Raw genomic sequence first — 21,744 nt, 5'->3', positions numbered from 1 at the left:
ATAAGTATACATGATATAAAGGATTGCAGCAACACTTTGAAGACAGATTGCCAAACAGGAAGTAAATCTGTGAATGTTGTTGCAATGACAGAGATCAGCATCTGCTGCAGGTCAGTCTGATATGGTAATATAAAAATACTGAAATTATCAAAATGATCTGGCAGCGGTTTTGACCAGCTGTTTTACAAAGTTGCCAACTGCTGCTGTAGGTTATCCGAGGACCTAGAAGAAGACAACCCCCCCACTGACTGCTACAGAGTGCTAGTCACCTGTTTATTCAAATTGTATTAATATTGAAGATACCTCATGTCCAAATCTCACCAAACTTGGCCCTGTACTTTCTCTGGCAATAGACAAGTGTGAAGCTGATAAGAGGAACAGTTTGGGATATCTGTTTTCCACATACAGATAGACAGACAGACGTTTGTGGAATTAGTAGGTAGATCAGTTACTGTCCCATATCAATTGGCAAAAAAAATATTTTAAGCAGTCAAAATATGGTCACATTTGATTACAGGCCATATAAAAACATTTGTGTACAAACTGCATTATTGTCCATGAATTACAATGGTGTCGATGTCGGTGTTTGCTGACCCTCATTTCTGAGAGCAGCAGCGGTGGCATTAGTCTGACAGCAGCACACTCAGCAGTACATCAGCAAGGATGAAGTCAAAATGTTATTTGAATGAAAGTGTCGTATATTTAAGCAGCAGTGATGTTGAAGATGATGATGAAGGAATCTCCGCGGACACCGTTCTTGCTTGTATAATAAGGTTTATTACACAGAAGTTACAGGTCAGGACGGGTACCTAGGTATACCCGGAGACGTTCTCGGCCAATGCAGAAGTCTGAGTCGCCGGTGTCAGACAAGCATTCATATAGGGAACTTGTTTACGCCCAAAACTTGAGATAAAATGACATCATACATAGGGGCATCTAATTCAAAACATGCTTCCTACTTGAAGATGGGAACCTCTCCATCTAACAGGTCAAAGAGCATTCTCAGGAGGAGAGAACTAACAAGTAACATATTGTAATAATACTTAGGGAGTCTGAGAGTCCAGAAATCAGGCGCCGCTAGCTTTAAACCTGTCATTATGTTTTACACACGTGTCAAAATGATCCATGTTAACTAAATACACCACAAAAGCAAAATATTTACCAAGGCTACAGGGAAAGAAAAGTCTGCTCATTAAAATAAAAACTACAACCCACCATTATACTAATGAAATATGTGCTATTGTAAACAAGCCACTCAAAGAACTACAAGCTTAAGTTTAATGGCCACATCGAGATAACTGTCCATTTTCTTTGTGTTTGGGTTGTAAAATTGTACTTTCTCCTCATAAATTACTGGTTGCTCCATTTTTTGTTTCAAAGGAGGTGTCACGCATTTGCTCAAGTGATTTCATGAGGCTTCCTTTTTCATCACACACCCACTCGTTTGTCTGTCATCACTGAGACTCATACACATTTTGAAACATTTGTCTCGCCCACCATAATCTTCCTTTATACATAGACAGATCAGCTCCTGCTATTTAGAGGCAGAGTATTTTTCATACAAAAAGGGGCTTTGCAAATGTAGTAGACCCTCTTTATAAGTGGAATATTAAATCAACCAAAATTGTCATCCCTCATCCCAGAACTTCTTGATCCACTATTCCATGAGGGAGAGGTGCACATCAAGGCAAAATAAACCCACTCTGGGCTTGGAAATGTGTGACGATTAGTGTGTAATATTGCACCATGCTCAGACTGAAAACCCCTCTGAGTCTTAGGTTTATACTAATTAGGTTAATTAAAGTCATTAAAGCCCCATTGTTTCCTCATCCGCACATCACATGTTACAAGCCCCCAGCGGCTGAGATCAGGAAAAGATTCTCGATGTCAGACCTAAATAAGTCGCATCCAGCAGACACCATAGCAAAATTACATCCATTCTGAGGTGCATTTGTTGCTATATTGTTAATTTATTGTTCACTCTTCTGTCAGTTCAATTCTTCACCAACTTCTGAGGGAGATAGTCTTCTCGTTAGGTGTTGAATACAACATTGGCTGTGTCCGAAATCCCTCACTAATCACTAATATAGTCATATAGTGGTAGTGCTGTCTGAATGTTTAGTGACATTCTTTATAAAGTGCACTCATTGTTTGCCATAATGCATCGTGGAAAGTAGTGTACAACCAATGGTCACTAACCAAGCAATATATACCATCATGCATTGCGCTCGCGGTGGAGCGACGAGAGGAGAGAGGACAGCAGGAACAGCCCGGCCTGTCGTACAAATGTAAATACGGGCAGAGCAGAGCAAGTTTATTTCTATATTTAAATATTGTCATTCAACGTGTTTTTACATTTATGTAATAATACTAATTGTCAAATAAACATTTAATATTTATTGTGGGATTTTCCAGCTGCCGACGTGATTGTTGTTGTACATCATAATCTTGCATTGCAATGACGTTATTATCGAGTAGTGTCCGAAAGCATTCTTTTATTGACTGATGAGCTCACTATATAGTGACTCTGGTAAAGTAGGGGGTTCGTGAATGAGTGAATGATTTCGGACACAGCCAATGTGTTCAACAGCTTATCACTAGCTTTAGCGCCTTTTCCACTAGTAAAAAAAAACAAAAACAAAAACACCCACTAACATCTGGCTTTCATCTGCAATGGGAATAGACCAAATCGGCATTCATTCTCGGGTCAAATGACTGTGCAGTAAACGCAGGTTTTTATCGGCTCTTGCTAAGATCAGCAGATATACCAAGGTGAACACGCTATTTGCTAAACAACGAGTTGAGACAGAGCCTCAGTTGTTGGTGCATTCATAACATTGAATATGATACACCGTTGGACCAAACACAGAAAAGCTCAATTCTCTACTGGTAAATAGGAAAGGAGTGTTGGGACCTGGTATTTGTGAACTACAGTTCGGCCTACATCCTCACCACATGTTTCTTTGTTCTGGAGACAAAGCAGAGCCTCCAGAACTCAGTCTCCCAGGGTGCTTCAACTTCACACCGAGTTGTTAAAACGCGCCCTGGACACAACTTTCAACCACTGTTGGTCACTCTGGGCTCCATGACCCATGAGGTCACCAGGCCAATATAAGCCCAGTCCCCCCTGTCTTCACTCTCTTTCGACTCAGCATCTCTTCTACTCAACTCTCCGAGAGGAGCTCACCTCTCTTTCTGCTCAACTTCAATGGAGGAGAGGTGCAGCTTTCCACTCACCCAGCGAGGGAATCTTCCTCCCTACCCAAGCTCTACCAAACTTCAAGCAGGCCTGCCTGGAGCAGACTGCTAAACCTTCCAAAAGGCAGCGATGCAAGAGCCTGCCTAAGAACTTCAGCACAAGAGCTGCATCGCACAGCAGAACCACAACAACAGGAGCCACAACCCAGCAAGACGACTTCTCTGGACTTCGAACAGCACATCTTTTTCCCTTTTCATGGACGGGTAACACAACTGGGCTTAATAATTATACTAGGCTAAGCAAAGACTGTTTATTCGATTCCGTGTGATGTTTATAAGTTTGATTTGTGTTGCTGTGATTTTTTGTTTATAAGTTATTTGAAAGTTAATGTTAGTTATGTTATGCTCTTCACAGTCTTTCTTTGCATGCAACTAGCTACTTTCTCTAACCTGGCACCAACACACACACACGCATATCTCCCCACACATCTATCTGACCCCCGCTACATGTCGTAAACATTCCAAGGGGGGGGAATCCGTTATCTTCATAGCCGCCATTTTGAAAGCACACTCACTCACACAGACACACAGACACACACGCATACTCACATACACATCTTTATATAGTAAGTACATCTTTAGTAATTTGTGTTTTTATACTTTATTATCTTCATAATAAATGTTTTTCTTTCACAAATGTTTTTTCATTAATGTTGCATAAGTGTGAATTTTGCCAACCTCTACACTGTCAAGAACTCTATATCCTTCAACTTTGCAAACTATCTATATGGTAATTTTGGTTATAGTTATTCATTTAATTGTTAATCAGAGTTCCAAATTTGTAGTTAGTACTTTTATGAGACTTAATCAATAAATTGGCTATCTTTTCCCTTCCTTTGAAGGGTGGTGCCCCGAGGTAACTTTAATCAATTAAAGTTATTATTTAATATTAATATTTTTAATATTAATATTCAATATTTTTTCTGATAACCAAATTTATTGAATGCCGAAAGGCACACCATTTAATGGTGTCACTTTTAATGTATCAATTAGACAACAGGAGTTAATTGCATTTTGAGCAGGTTTACATGAGTTTTAAAAACCTGGCTTTAACCACTGATTTTGTCTGTCTGCCATTTGGTGTTGGGCCGGTCGGTTTGTTAGGATGTTTTAAGATATTTAAGATATTAATCAAAGTGATTGTTATAACCTATAAGCCCTTTCTCCACATCTCTATACTTTTTATAAAGCACCCTTTGTTCAAGTTTGCATCACCTCAGGCGAATTAGTATGGGCCTGACAGTTTCCTGCTAGAGCTCAGAAAGTGGTTGATAAGAGCTGTGGGACTCAACTGAACAGTAAAGTTGAAAGATGGCTTGGAGCTAGAAAGAACAACAATCCACCCATGAGTGATAGCTTTCTACATGAACACACTATTTTCTGTAAACACTTCTAGTTATTTGACAGAGCTTTGAGTATTTGTGTTTTTCTCTTTTGCCAGACCTCTTGACAATTAGATCTGACCAAACAGTCAAGATGAGGCAGCTCCTAGTGCTGAAACTTTAATCAATATTCCCTAAAGTATCAACTGTGAATATTGCCTGTACAAAATGTTATGACATACAAATGCAGCCTATCTAAATTAGTGGCTCTATTATAAAAAAGAACCCATATCAGCTACCATATCTATCAAGTTTTGCACTAAATAAAAAGTGCACAATACAGTATTTTTTACAATGAGCTGAGTTTTGCTTGAATCACATTAACACTTGGCCTCAAACCAGCTGCAGCCGATGCACTGGAGTGTGTGCACATTGCTCAAGGGCACCGTAGGAGCACAAAATAAATGTATATTATTCATTCACATTATACAGGTTAGGGTTTTATAAGTTAATATAATCTTTTCAGGTTATACAACACCGCACTATCGCTATAACTGTTTTGAATATATAAAGCTTTGATTGGAAAACAAACTTTATGTAATATATTGAGCAATACTAGGTTTTACCAACGTGCTAGTTTGTGTCTCTCATTTACTGATATACTGTATGTAGGTGCAGAGGTAATTTATATATCCAAATCCTACCAAACTAGTTACAGATTACTACATGGTAACACGTGACCCATGTAATGGTAATGGGAGTAAGAGCTCTTTGAAGGGAACTAGATCTAAAGGCCTTTCCCAGAGCTGTTCTTTTTGCTTTGCAAGGCCAACCCAGTGACTGTACATACAGATTGGCAATGAGTCTCCACTCCTGGAGACCTGCACTGGTGACATCATTTGGAGCCAGAGTCTGAGTGGTTCATGCAGAGGAGATGTCGTATCGAAGTCAACACTCAAGGCATTTCGACAGCTAAGTCAGTCACGTTTTGTATAGCATGAATTAGCTAATTAAAATCAAGCATTTGAACAGTGTAATGAGAACAACCTAAAATTACATCCTCCATATGTGGAAAATGTCTACTTGACAAGTACTTTGACTTTTTAGTTTGGCTTGTGTCCCATCTGCTAACATAGAGGGGGCATGATTTATGACCTATACTGCAGTCAGCCACCAGGGAGGGATGAAGCTGTTGTGGCTTTACTTGTGCGGGGCTGTCATGTTGTCCATCTATAAACACAGTCTCTGGGCCAGCCCGACCTAATAACAGTGACAGATTGACCCAGAACTACCAAGTGTCAAGACCATAGATGTATTAAGAAAACCAGAGAGAAGGTAGATCTTTGGCTGGATTACTTACTGTAGTAACACTATTAGAGTAGGGAAGACTACAAATGCATCTTAGAAAGACACATTCACACCTTGTCAACATCTAGAATCCATCTGAAACCTTATCTGGAGGTGGCTGGAACAGGCAGTTTTAAAGTTGTATAGAAAGCCTATTTTTTCCTAAAGAATTGTCATCTGATAAAATCTTGACCTGGAACGTCATCCATGCTTAGTATCAGAATGTCTTAGGGTGGATTTTATTTTTATTTTATTTTACTTGCATGATGATGGCTATGGGGTACGATTATGTGGTTAAACATAGATGTGATATCTTGCAAGAGTATATATTTAAAGATGTAGAACAAAATAGAAAACACACACCTGCTGACTGAGATTTAAGCAAAGTGTGCAATCAGTACCCTTCAATCAGTCCCATAGTTGTGTGGCTATTCCGGTTTGTAGCCACTATTTGTAATCAGAAACTAATTCATCTCTGTCACCAGATTGGCAGCCAGCCAGGGTGTATTCCTGGTGTTGTTCCCATCAAGGACCATAAAACCCTTCAAGGGCCTTTCTAAATTATTGAACTCATATATCATACTTGCCTCTTTGCTGAGACTGATGGAGGTGATGATGATGAAGCCACCCACAGCTGCTTCTTGTCAAAACGACTTGCTCACAACTCATCTGGTGTAGCGGCATGTTTCCAGTTCTAATGATCACTGTGTCGAACCCCACTCACAATGGCTTATCTTTTACTTCAACGAGGAATTAATTGGTGTTCCATTTTTACACTTTTTATTCACCCTGCCCATAAAGAGGCATAAAGCTGAAGAGATAACCTTGAGGGACATGTTTTCTTTTCTTTCTTTTTTTTAATAACAGTAAAAAATAATTAGTGTCAGGAGAATATCTTGTATTTCTGAATATCTTGTATTTCTGAGTCACCTTATTTTTAGGAATTGTATCACTGGCCAGATCCTTGAGGAAACGTGCTGTGCATAGATGAGGGTTTCCAGCCATTCTCCTTTCAGCCCAGCTGCTAAGGAGGGTCTCACTACTGTCTTGCAGGTTTATCTAACACGTAACAATCATGTCTGAAGATGGCACCCTTTCCTGCTCACACAAAGCCTTCACCTTGTTTCTGTGGGGTTCCTCACGCTTCTGTGTTATTAGGGCCAGTCGAGCATGTAAAATATTCTGCATTCACACCAAACGGAAAGCGAATTTTATTGTCACATTACTCGCACAAGTTTGGCGCAGGATCCCTTTATGTTTACTGTCATTGCTCTTGTGGGTCCACAAGACCATCTGGAGGCGCACACAGCTCGGGGAATTTCACACGCCGCTGTTTCGCTAAAGTTCAATTATTTCAACATGAATGTGTGAAGCAAAGGACCATGTGTATGACCGCAACGAGAATTCTCCACTAAAGACCTTCTTCAGTCGCTTGCGCCCCTGAGACTTCTGACCTCTCACTTCCTGATGGCTCACTGCACACATTAATGGGATACAAATATTTAATCTTACAGTTCCTCTAGACTTTCCAAATGTTATTGGGCCAAAAAGCTCAAATTCTGATCATGAAAAAGTCAGTTTCAGGGGTTTGTGACACTAAAAATGTATTCATCATTTTATGCCTACTTGTGTTTGTGTGTGAGAAAAATGCTTTTAGGGCCAGTGCATGTCACATGAATGACAGAAGTTATAGTTAACTGAATTCAACATTAAGCTAAACTGGCTTATCAGGCCTGCTCTGTGGGGGCTTGGCACAGGGAGCCAGTTCTGCTGACACTTTCAACAATACATCCAGCCACTGGATCAAGGGGTGATGGCACAAGCTAAACCAATGAGGAGAGAGAAGTCTTCTCCTCTCTATAGTGTATCTGTCAATCACTTTGCATACGTTTAGCCAGTGGGTGATGACCCCAAGCCCTGGACTTCATAAATGAAACCTGAATCTGTGTGTGATCTCTTTGTAATGACTACCACAAAAATCGAGAGATTCTCCCTCCAAACATACCAGGTCACAGACGAACAGGTCACATTAGCTTAAACTCAGCCTAAAACAAGTCTGCAGGGCTGTTCCCTTTATTTCTCATCAGTGCTGAATGGAAAACACCATGCTAACACATAACTATTACCTCCGGCCATATCATCATGGTGGGTTTACTCTCCGTTGCATTGATGCACCAGTGATTATCACTATAAGGTGGGCTGCTGGTTAGTGTATTAAAATGAGCATTTCAGTGGACAACATTCACACTCACACACACACACCGCCCCCAACTCGAGATGTCACCAAAGCCCTGCCAGTCATATCAGTCAGTGCACTGAAGTTAATTGCCAAGGCTCTGCATGCCACTGCATAATGAGAGGAGGCTCCTCAGGCCCACATGGAGTGTCAGGTCAGCTGACCAGGTGGAGGTGAAGCCTATTAAACACTAATGGGGGGGGCAGGATGCAGGTTCATGCAATTTTTACAGACTCACTGTAAAGGCATCAGAACACGTCTGTGATTTGTATTGTATATGGTTATGTGTGTCGAGTTCCTATGGGGGCTAAAAAAAAATCAAAAATCTATGTTTTTTTTATGAGCTGCGTCTGAATATATTTAAAAGGAAAATCCAGGTTTTTAAAGCCTGGGGCATCTTTCCTATCGGTTGTCAAATACATTTTATTCACAAAGTAGATTAAACAACACAAGTAAAAGTAAAAGAAAAAATTGTAGTTTACCAATAACCCCACACAAAATGTCTTCAGAAATGGCCACATGTTCTATTCCTGTGAAATGAGAATCATGTACAGCTTTCATCTTTATACTTTCCAGTATAGTTCGAAATATGATGGATATTTTCTTGACACTTGCAGGGAAATAATTTTCTACCTCTATTGATTTTCGACTTTCCTTCAAATAATTCTCAGAGGAACAGATTGGTTTAACCTGAGGTTCCACTCGTATTTGATATTTCTGGCTTAAAGAAGATGCTTCATTTTGAGAACATTTCAGTATAAGCTTCAATTTATCAGCCATGAAATACAGATTTATCTGCCGCACTGTTTTTCAATTTAAATTCTACCTTATATACATTATTTTTTATTGCACCTTTTGTACCTGTTTATGCTGGGTCTTTTGTTTTTTTTTCTATTTATACTATGCACCTTAAGGATTGCTGCTGAATTCCGTTGTACACTGTGCAATGACAATAAAATGATTCTATTCTTGATTCTCTTCTGATTAATAGATATGAAAGAGCAAAATTAAAAGAAAAATACAAATTTTGCAGCAGATCATGATCCTTCCACTCAAACTACACCATGTTTAAGATGCAGATAACATTTGAGGCATGTTTCTGATGGCACTGTTGGTCTGTCTGTGGACCCACTTCTATATAAATATCTGAGCAAGTATTGGATGCATTGCCATGAAATTTAATACAGAAATTCTTGTTGCCCAGAGGATGAACTCCATTGACGTCACTGATCTCCTGACTATTCCTCTCATGCCACAATGAAGTTAACAGTTTTATTGAATTTAAAATTGAAATGATCACCATTCAGTTAATTTGCTACATTCATGTCTCCCTCAGGATGAATTTTAATAATGTTTGTGATCCTTTAACTTTTTCTGTAGCAGTTTCACCAGTCTCAGTTTTACAATGAAATGTGGTTACACGGTAAACATACTGAACATTTTTGAAATATGTACAGCTAATGGTTGTGAAGAAAGTAGAATGACAACTCCTATTAACCTAAATAACCATAAAACATGCAAGCAATAACAAAATAAAAGTTAACGTAACTCTAATATGCAAATTATAGAATTCTTTCATATAGTCGTAAAAGGATTGCCAGGAGTTATTCTGTTATCTGAGGAAACAGCTTTTTTAATTATTTTTCTCTTAGGCCTATAATAGCTTGCTAAAATCTAGTCCATAAAGCAGATTTTATAGTCAATGTTTTTCATAAAATGAAACTGAATTTGCTTTATTACCGTTCACGTGTGTGGTTTATATATAAGTTTGAATAATTTACTGAGCTCTTGCTGAAATGGGTCAGTACATTAGTTGAAATAAAAAAATTTAATGATCAAAATGATCTGGTGGTGATTTCAGTTGCCAACTGTTGCAATAGGTTTTCAGAGGACATAGAAGAAGACATGTTCAACTCAGCCTGAAGAGTTGAAGGCACACTGCCCCAACTGGGTAGGGTTTGGTATCTGAAAATACAGGAAGGGAGCGATCAATGTAATTGTTTTTAAAAGGCCAGTATTAATTGCTGGATGTTTACTTTTCACCTACTCATCACACCATACAGTAAGCTTACAACCCCATGTGTGTGTGTCAGCCGAATGTCTTCCCCTGGTTTCTTTGTGTGGTTACAAAGAAAATTAAATAATAAACGAATACAATGAGGAAAAAAACGTGTGATTTACTGTCAGGTAAATAAAAATGCAGGTCTTATCAAGTTGTACAAATCCTCACTGTGCACTTCTCAAGAGAAGGTCACGCACGGCCTGTTAATTACATCTGCAGTCACCCAAGGCAGTACTGAAGCACACACAGCGCAGGAAATATCGATGCAATGGATTTGAGGTCTAGGGGGGCGAACATGACTTGAGCGGTGGACCGTCAAAGCCGCAGCTTTTCCAAATCCAAACCCCAAAGAAATGCAGTGGCACAACGTTTAACAACACTTGGCCCCTGTATGACTTGGAATGGATTTACTCGTTGAGTCTGTGGGTGGACACACTGCAGGATCCATCCCTGCAAGTAAAGAAGTGCAGTTCAAAGGGAAACGGCTTTAAGCAGAAGTTAGGAGCCAGAGCAATAGGGAAAGTCTTGCATGGCTAATTGAAAAATGTCATGCTGTAGTATAAGGAGGAAAGAATGATCCGCAAAGAACCTAAATTGGAAACCTTCTCCTTTCACTTAGGGGTTAAAAATGTATTTCTCATTAATGAGGCAAAACCAGTGAGTTAGTGGAATTACCTTACACACAGACAGGAGTTTTTGAGACGGACACAGAGATTCAAACTTCATATAAAACACTTGCGCAAAGAGCTAACCTAAACCTAAAAGCTTTCTTTCCCAATTCAGTCTGGACTTTAAGATCAACAAATTGCAAATGTCCATAAAATGAAGATTATGACTTCCACAATTCCAGTTTAAAAGAGATAATTTTGCCCAAAAGGTGTTATATGTGAATGACTGTGGCTGAAGGCTGAGGTAGTCTTGCTCTTACTGCCCATAATGTGCGAGGAGGATGGTTGCCTTAGGCTTTTTTTCCACGGCAGACAATTTGACATGGAAGAAAAAACACATATGCTACTGATTCAGTCCCATACAGTTTGTTTTGTGTTTAAGTATTTCAGGATTTCAACTTTTATTTTGAAGTCATGTTTCTGATATATCAATAATATTAACTCTTCTTTTACTCATATTGAACAATTTCCCTTGAGGGAATTATCTTTATCTTACAGTAAGAAATGCTCCACCATGTTCACCAGCTAGCTGCTAACTGCGTCTGAGTTGTGCTGAGAAGGAAGTGTACAGAGTCGTCCATAAGAGCTCTGAAAACGGCTGTGTAGAAACACTGAACCAAAATAGTAATGTTGGATCGCATAAAACCAACACCTAAAAGACGCTGCACTGCAGAACTGACATGGGCTGAACTCTCTGGTGACATTACCAGCAGCCAACGCTCTCAAATCACGTTGTTACTTTTATTACCGCTAATGTAGTTTACTGCTGTGTTAAAGCTTTTTTTCATTTTTCAGGGTTTTCAGTGTGATTCCATGTGCATAAGGAAACCAAGTCAGTACTATCCGGAACATTTCACATGATTAAAAACTGATTTTCACTGAGTGCCATGTGTTCAGCTTTTGAGAGTGAAAGAGTGAACATGCAATGACTTGCACAGATGAAGATACAGTATGCTGCAGTGTAAACCTCTTCATTGTGACATTACATCTCAGCGCTTGAGTTAGGTGATAATTGGGGTCAGAGAGAAACGGCGGCCTGGAGTTGGGTTTTGTCAGAATGAACAACCAGCCTTGACATCCATTATTATCCTCTTTGTCTGCATGTGCTGCTCATCTCATCAGAGCAGAGACTGAGCTTTCTGTCTTTCACCTTCTGACTTAATTAGTAATGATGTCTGACCTGTAGATAAAGAAAACATAATGTTGGTTGGGATGTTTGCTTGTTGTGAGTAGTAAGATATAAGGCTGTAAAAATAATACAAAATGTTTGCCTTGTGTAAAATGAATGCATCCAAAATGAATGAATGAAAGTTACACGATTTTCCATGTGACATTTTGTGTTGACACAAAAAACAGAGACTATTGTTCAAGAAAACTATTTCATCTTGCAGTAGGATCAGCAGCAATGATGCCCGCCAACATGTTGACATTATAGCTCAGGAGAACAGTTGTCATTACTGCTGTACAGGGGCGGATTTCATCCACTGAATAGCAATTGTGTCCCTCATATTATTGCATAGATAGCTATGTAATTTAATGTAATTTCACATAGTATTACATTTATATATAGATATATATATCCCTCAAGAATAGCAATGGGATGAAATATTTTCCCTTGCAGTAATACTGTAATAGTCATTATTACATGAGTACTTAGTCCTCATTGGTCATACAACACACCCACCTCCACACCTTCAACACCCACACCCACACACAATACCAGTTTGGAACCTCTTTGGGTTCCATTCCAGGTCTTTGCATTCACCTATTTTTCAGTAAAATGTCAATATGACCCTTAAATGCACCTTAAAATGGTATATCTGTCTCAGTCGGTGGGATCTAAGCTTAAATCCCTCTGGAAAGTTCAATGTCGAAGGGTAAGGATACAATCATGCAATGTTTCATAATACTAGACAAAAGAAGGGAGCTACTTCATTTCATGGTGGGCATTATATGTCGACAACAGCTCAGCCAGAGTAAGTTATGTGCCTTTGTGCCATGCCGTAAAGAATGTCCTTCTAAAAATAAGGTTTCCCGGACACCAGACAAATGAAGACAATAAAAGCTTCTCACAAGTGTTGAGGATAGACCCGGTGACATGGAGGGAGGAAAAGGGAAATTGATGGATTAACGATTTTGCTTTCATGAAGCCTGCCTAAATGTCAGGAGGGAGGGGCGCAATATTCCCCAATTAATAACAGGAGCACAGTGTGTGTCTGCAAAGCACTGTGATAAATGAAGGATGCAGGCGGTAAGAAGCGGAGGAGGATTAGGAAGATAAGAAAAACGTCAACATATCAGCAATTACAAAGTCGCAGTTACAACTTGACAAGCTGATAAAGGATCCTTTTTATTTATGGGAACAACTTTATGAAAGCATTGTTGCAGGGACCAGGGGAGAGGGTCATAAACACATATCTTACACCTGGGAGTTTGCCTGAACATCTCCACTGAAGCAACAAGATGGCCTTTGCCCTTTGTGCAATTTTTATCAGTTAATGAGAAAAGAGGGGAGCTTGTGTTGTTTACTTTTAGTCTCCTGTAACATCCCAGTCGCTCACAAGTATTTATGGGTCAGACCGTACACTCCAATCAACCAGACAAAATCTAGCATGTTGTTTGTATCACTTATCCTGCCTCTACTTTTAACTGTGGGATTCCCCAGGGGCCACTGCTCGGCCCAATACTATTCATTCTTTCTTCATTGTCTTTTGGTGATATTTCCTCATTTATGACCAGTGAGGAACGAATATAAAAAATTAAAAAATCAGATATATTACTAATTGCTGGTTACTCACTAAAAAGAAATGACACTACTTTACTCATAATTAAGTAATTAGATAGGCAATATCTGTGGTTACTGAGCCCAGTTTGGTCAAAATGCCTTAAAACATCCCTGCAATGTGTGGTAAACAGTGAGACAAAGCTCAGCTGACCAGGGCGCATGTGGCAGGGCATCGTCTGAGTAAATCAACATTAGTTTAAATTTGTGATAAAGCTTAACTGTGTACTTTTGCTGTATTGGCACTACCAGTTTAAATTGTTTCGGAAAAGCCCTATTCAGCACTATTAACATTTTCACACTCTTGAGCCGTTTGACATGACCTGCGGATTAAGTCAGGAGAATTGAGTCTGGACTTTACCCGCAGTTCACTTTTCACAAACTTGGGAGGCTCTCTGCACAGACGTGTTCACAAGATGTGGTGCAGCCGGGTGCAGCAGACAGAGACAGGTAGTAACATATTAATTCAGTTGCGGAGATCACGTGATTTTCTTCACAACACAAAAACACTGGTGTTGGCTCTTATCACCACAAACTCTCGAGACATCTTCGTCTGTGTCTTCTTCGTGAATGACACTGCTTTTTCACCAGGAGATTTTTCATTTATTTTTATATTGTTTTGTTTTATAAATTGTTGTATCTGCCGCGTGTTCGAAGCGTCATAAACACACCACATCAAGTACTTGTTGCCATAGAGAGGAGGGACAAGAGATATAACGAAGGGAGAAGAGATATAAATAGGCAGCCTATAAAAGCACACGTTTCTGCTGGAGCCATTCATAGTCACTCTGTTATTCGCATGAAAAGGCAGAGCAATAGTATTATAATATAAGACACAGAAAACAAGTATTATAAGAGAGAAGTTCAAGATCTACTTTTTCACCTCTGCACTTTCTGTAATGTAGACGAAAAGCATCTTTGCTTTATTAAGATGGTTAGGTTAGTATATGAAAGTGAACGACCATCATAGCCAGACACCACAGCACAGTAAGTCCACTGGATTGTCTGAAGGTTTGACGAAAAGCCTCGTAAACAGGGAACAAAGTTATGACCTACTCATAAAATCTAAAGATGATCAAGTACTTGCACAGCCACTCACTTCAGCCTGCACTTGCCCGACTTCTCAACACCAGAGACACTCTTGATTTTTACATGGTGCTCCCACTGCCTTTTGAGAGCCTGTTAGGCAGCTGATTGGCCCGGCGAGCCTGACAGGTAAGTGATGATTGCTCTCAATTGATTTTGAAGACGTAAAATCACGGCCTGCAAACCTGTACCAATATATCCCATCGGTCTGACTAATCTCCATACATTTGATCACATATTGAGGAGAGAAAGGCCAGCTCCACACCCTCTGGAATCAAACTGCATTTGAAAATGTACCTCCAGCAATCTCTAGAAAGATAAGCGAGCACACTGACATTGGCTGCGAAGTTAAATATTGCAGCGAGTGCTGTGAGGTTTTACAACTTTCTTCAGCCTCAAAATCAATAGTGAGGGAATGATTGACACGAATTGCACCCTGATTCTAACAGTGGGAACGAGAGATGCAAAATATTTGTATTCCCTCCCTCGACGCAAACCCAAAACGCTTCAATTAATCCTGCATGTAGTCTAGTGTAATTATCAGCATCTCGCCAATTTAGACACGGGGCACATTCACAGTGTGACACATGGTCTTTGTTTTTTTTATGAAGGGAGATAAGCAAGACATTCATCAGTGTAAATAAAAAAGCAATGACAATGACAAGCTAAAGACACATGACACATACACATTCCTGACCTCTGACTCTGTTTCAAACCATGAGACAGTGAAATGAATATATAATGATTAATCTGACACATTGTTTGTGAAAAGCATACATCCTGTCAGTAATAATGCCCCCTGTGACATGTAAGGTGGAGAACACCATATGCTTTTTAAACATGGTGCAAACAAACATCCTGAGCCGTGAAGAAGCCACTTAGCAATGCGAAGAGGAGATAGATGTGTGGAAAATGGAAAAAATCCAGACATCACAGCTAAGTGCATATAGAGTCCTTTAGTGCTCAATTCTGATTCTCTTTTTCATAAATATAGAAACCTTATGTATACATGTGGGTGAATTGTTTATCATACATTATCCGAGCTACCTTGGTTTGCATGTGTGTCGACAGTGGAATGCTACTGGCTAAGGTAACCTCAACAAAAGAAGATTTATTTTCTTTTGTCCACTTATGGCAACAGGAGTTGGTTTCGTCGTAGGTTTAGGTTAGGTGAAGGTTGAGCTCAGGCAACTAGTAACAAGGAGTAAGTTTTCAAATCAACAAAGTCATGGAGTCAAGACTGTGTGTGTGTGTGTGTGTGTGTGTGTGTGTGTGTGTACTGATTATTGTGGCCTCTCTAGGACCATTTCCAGCATAAGAATTGACCTTGTAAATTGTTGTCGGGTTAAGGTTTGGTTTAGGCATGAATTCGTCATGGTTTGGGTAAGGTTGGGGTTAAAATGCAGCACTCTGAGTAAGTGATATACGAGGGGCACGGCACGCAGGGACAATAAGTGTTAAAAGAAATGTTAAAAGTCTCCAATTAAAACCATTTTTGATTGGTTAAAGTCCTTCCATAACAATAAATTAAAAACTAAATCAAATCATTACATAAGGAAGATTTAAAAGACCACAGGCAGAGTTATAGTTCTTATAAAATCTCTCTCGACTCCACAGGTGTCAAGAATGAGGCGTGCAGGCGGATCCAAAACACAGAAGCAGGGTTCAGGTTATTTTAACTACGGCAAAGGTACTTACAGAAAACAAGTCCCAAAAAAATCCACAAACAGAAAAACACTGGAAACCAGAATAGACTGCAAAAAGGCTAAACTGAAAAAACTTTAGAAACACTGATATCAAGAAGACACTGGAAACATGACAACGAAAGACGATGACGAGCGAAAGATGACAAACTGACGAAGACAAAGGGAAGCACAGAGACTTATATACAGGTGAAACACATTAGGAACAGGTGCAGACAATCACAGGAGCGGGGAAACAGGACAAAGACAGGAAATGCATCTAGTACAGACACACAAGGGACATCATTTCAAAATAAAACAGAAAGCAGAGAACTCAGGGGGAAACAACTGAACACAAAACTAAACACAAGTAAACACCAAAGAGTCCATAAAACACAACCAAAGTGCTCTTTCACACTTTAAAAGTTCAGAGCCACAACGGCAGAATCATGACACAAGGCTTCCTCCTCAGCTGTTAAATAAAGAAAATTAGATACACATACCATGGGTAAAATGCTGTGGATCAATTGCTGGAAAGTTTGTATAAGAAAATAAGTGCTTTAATATAAAACTGTGGGTTTTGTTCAGCTGTCCATAATGAAGGGAAGTCAATGCAAAGGCCTAACAAGGAAAGCTGCACTTTTACACTTTTATTTATTTGAGAATTTCTACAGCAACAGATTTTCGAAAAGCTTTCCTTTTCCCTCACCTGTCATTTTCCATCTGCCCACCAGACGTCCCCAGAATTTTTTGTAGTTATAATCACCTCGTTAGTTCTCCTGAGCCGTTACGGTTGCCTGTCATCTTGCCTGCCAGTTTCTCCACCCATCCATCTGTACGCCTGTTTATCTATACTAAAACGTGTGTGTGTGTGTGTGTCTGTGTGTGTGTGTGTCTGTGTGTGTGTATGTGTGTGTGTGTGTGTGTGTGTGTGTGTGTGTGTGTGTGTGTGTGTGTGTGTGTGTGTGAGAGAGAGTGAGAGATAGAGAGAAAGTGTGTGCACTTGGATCCAGAAATCACTGAACCTCAGCAGTGGGATTACTTCTACTGGACCCTTACCATCGCCTTGGAGGAAGATGAAGCATGAACACAGCATGCTAGTATGAATGAAAATGCGTTGCTGTGGTCTTTTTTCTAAATCCTACATAAGGCTGGAGAATTCAGGTTTTCATGAATGGGATAGAAACATCAGCATCAACTTCATCCCTTAATAAAACAAGCATTAATAAAACAGAAATATACAACTTGAGCTTGTACTGAAACTCCCATGTCTTCATGAAGCTGCACCTCCACTGTAGACTGTGGCCAAAGGGCTTTAAACCACAAACACCCTCTGATTTTTTGAACATATCACCCCCACACAGTGATAACAAGCATATGACAAGCATGCACTGCTTCCGATTGGCATGTGCGCTGATTATTGACTTGTTTTCATCTTTATCTCATGGCTGCTATTGTGCTGTTGTTTGCATTCGCTCTTGTCCTTTGTCTGTTCACTTTACCCACATTCCTAACCCTCCCAACGGAGGAAAAAGACAACACACTGAACATTAGCGCTCCACATCACCACATGATGGGAAAGAGCGTGCTTGGAGATGAAGTCACACCTGGACAATGCTTGTTATAATCAGGAAATCTAGCGATTTTTTGTTTGGCAATGTCCTGAGTCCGTTCATCCTTTAATTAAAAGGACTGCACCACAGGGTTGCTTCATTTATCAGGGATAACAGGTTTTCAGCAGCTTCCTGTGGTGAGAGGCTGCTCACCGACCTATTGTTCTGCTCCCTCTCTCCCTCTCTTTCTCTGCATCATTACATCCGAGACAGTGCCTATAGGGCTCCTCTTTATCTCCCACCTTCCGCCTCTGATGTGAAACTGCGAATGCTCCATCACTTGCCTGCCCCACACACTCAAGGAAATGGGATGGCCTTTATTCCTCTTTCACTGTTGCCTGGGAGCTAAAGCCTCTCTCTGTTACACACTGGATTTAGAGAAGACCTCTATAGGAGATGTAATTTAGCTTTATTGTATTTTACACTCAAGGCATTTTTCCATATCTGCCTTTCAGTGGGACCACAAGTAACTGCGACCATAGAACAAGCCTGGTTGTCTGGGCAGCAAAGTACAGACACGTTTCCTGAGCACAAGTCTGGATGGAGTGTTGCTTATTATATCCTGCATGTGTTTACTCTCTGATATCACAGAGGAAAGGACAAATTACATCGTCAATAAATGCCAGGCAGCACTGGACCATTTTTGAAAAGACTTTTACAATCACACAGGTGTGTCATTGATTCTAACTGCATGACTGGCACAAAAATCGACAGACTGGCAGATTTTCTGTGCGAACACCCAGGATGGACAGTAAATGATCTCACGTCAGTCTTGCAAGTCAAGTCTTTTTAAAGTCTAATCAGTAAATTGAGAAATCAAATCAATATCTGGACTGCAGCCACCTGCTTCCCTGGATATGAGCCATCAGTATTCATGGGACCACTTTGGTGTTATTCAGATGTAGCTGATGGGACTCTTTGGGGCCATTACAGACTGTGCCCGATTCATCTTCCACTTCCACTCGGTAGTACACAGCTAAATATTTGAAGGGGGTTGTGCATCTGATGGAAGTCATTGCATTTTTATGGATTAAAGCCGCTTCACGAGTAAACACTGCATAAATATTGTGGAAATTGATTGCACGTGCTGATTAATTGCATATCTGCTGATGTTCTCTACATGTGAGTCCCCGGTAATGTCCAAGTATTTCTGTGGCTGTATAACAGGCACACACAGACATGATGAAAATGGACATGCTGTGCCTTAAATATGTGTTGTTCTCTGTCAATCATGATTCCCTCGCTCCAGGTCAACCAACCGTCCCCGGCTGGTTATTTGACAGTCTCTAGAAATGTCAAATATCCAGGTGAATGGGTGACGAAATATCCGACAAAAACCCCAGTGAAGTTTAGGGAATTAGCTTCTCGCTGTATCAGCGAGCCAAAGTTTCATCAGCCCCTCCACTGTGAGTGCATTACACCTTAAAATTGGGAAATTGCATTAAGCTGTGGCAATAAAAATGATAATATATGATTTTTATCATAACACTTCTCCTTCCTGACCCTCGCCCATCTGTCGTTCCCAGCATGTCAAAACAAATGGACGACACTCTATATCCTCTGACCTTGGCCTATTGCTTGTTTCTGGTCCTGTTTTTAACAAGCCTGTCTCCTCATTTACAGCAATCCTCTGCTTCATAATTCCATAAAGTGTTGGAGCACTACAGCATATATATATCTCCTTTAATGACTTGGACCTTAGCCATTCCTCGCCTTCTCCTGCCAAGCAGACTTCAGTCACCAGAATAATCCAGTGTAGGCTCTCCCCACGCAAAGTGCCTGAGTGCTAAAAAAACGCCATTGATCCTGAGCTAACTAGAGCATTAAGTCCTTAACATGTGCTTACTTGAAACTTGAACAAGATCCGACGAAGGCACATTTTAAATGAATTTGATTAATACAGAATAAAAAGTATTAAGGATACCGAGGAGCATAGAGGGCAGAGAAAAGAGTCAGTGTCTTAATAAACCTCATCATCTCCCATAAACGACCAGTCAGGAAGAATTAATCAGATGGTTTCAGATAGTTCAAACAAGCCGAAGCTTCTGCTGCAGAGATAAATGATTTTCATTTGTCAGGCACCACTGCATGTTTACATTAATATGTGAGTGTGCATATATATTATACACACACACTGCCATTTCAGTTTTATTGCCACAACCATATATCACACTGAAGGGCTTCTCTTTGGAGGCAGATTTCACACACACACACACACACACACAAAGACACACACACACACAAACATGTATGTATATTAAAGTTTGCCTGCATGTGCTATAATTGAAACCAAAGGATTAATTTAATACATCAGGTTAACTGAATGTTATAAAGTCATTTGTTTGTGCTCATGCTGCTCAGGGTATATGCACAGCAGCTTACAGAAGTGTCAGCGTCCACTGACCTACGTGCTACAGTACATGAACCTTTGTGGGTGGTGAGAAATATTTGTTGTCCCTTCATGCTAAGTAAACCTATGTCAGCATTATCTTATCACTGTCCAGCTATTCAAATCCAGATGAAATAAAAGAAGTGATGAAAATGTTGAAACCCTCATGTGAGTTTGGCCTGTTGGGATACACACTAATAACTGATTGTCTAATCAGAGCATTGAACTTGCAGTTTAAGAGAAGACACTGTAGACGCTGGGTTGAAAAAAACATTGAAACTTGTCTGCATGCATAAATGCAAACAAGCAATCTAAATATATTTTCAGTATCTACTATTCCCCTAATGGCAAAAATCGAAGTGCACTTTTTGTTGATGATGCACATACAATATGTATCTACTGATTAGTCTGAGGTCTCAGTCAACAAAAACTAATTGTGATTACAATAATAAAGTAAATAATTCAATAACTTTTGTGTACTTGAACTGAATACAAGTTTTGAGTAATTTGAGCCTTTAATTAATGTTAATTGCAAATGTATTAATGTAGAAATTTAAATGACAAGTTTGTAAGATTTTTATAATGAAGGGAAAAAAACGAAATTTATAGTTCATAATTTAGAATGGTTCACATTATTATTATTTTTTGAAAACACATTATTGACAAATGAATTACTATCAATACTATTTTTAGCTAAATCCTACTGGTCTCTGTCTTTGCTGAAATAGCTCAGTGGCAGTGATGAGACCGTCTGTAAAGCTAAACCAAATGTGGAATGTAATGTCAGGGGGGAGGCAAGAAGGAGGGAAACTGCAGAGTTTGCCCTGGGGGATTGTGTTGGGGAAAGGCATCATTAAACTCAGTTACAAACATCAGATCTGCACATTTCCACTGTGCACTTAAAGTTTAAGTGTTAAGTCTTAAACTGATGATATGTCAATTTACGTATACAATATATGCTGGGTTAATGCCACTTTCATTGAACTTCATGTGACACTGTTGTTTCATTTAACTCGCAGCAGAGTGTCCTCCACCTACACCAGATATGTAATTGTCTGTATAATGTTTTCTTAACATAGATCTTTACATCCAAAATGCAGAGCAGATACACAAAGCATAATCATTTCCATTCATTTTAATCAATTCATTTGTTGTTGTTGTTGTTGTTACACACACACGCGCTAAACAATACATTGTGGCTGATAACAAAGTGATACTTAAGCTGTATTTAATTGATAAAACTCAGTATTTTGGGGCTGTAGACTCTGATCTCTTTTATTTTATTGTTTTTGTTGTTGT

Source organism: Hippoglossus hippoglossus, chromosome 9, assembly GCF_009819705.1.
Source record: "Hippoglossus hippoglossus isolate fHipHip1 chromosome 9, fHipHip1.pri, whole genome shotgun sequence".
NCBI classification, from domain to species: Eukaryota; Metazoa; Chordata; class Actinopteri; order Pleuronectiformes; family Pleuronectidae; genus Hippoglossus; species Hippoglossus hippoglossus.
The sequence above is the reverse complement of the archived record's forward strand: the minus strand, read 5'-3'. Positions refer to the sequence as shown.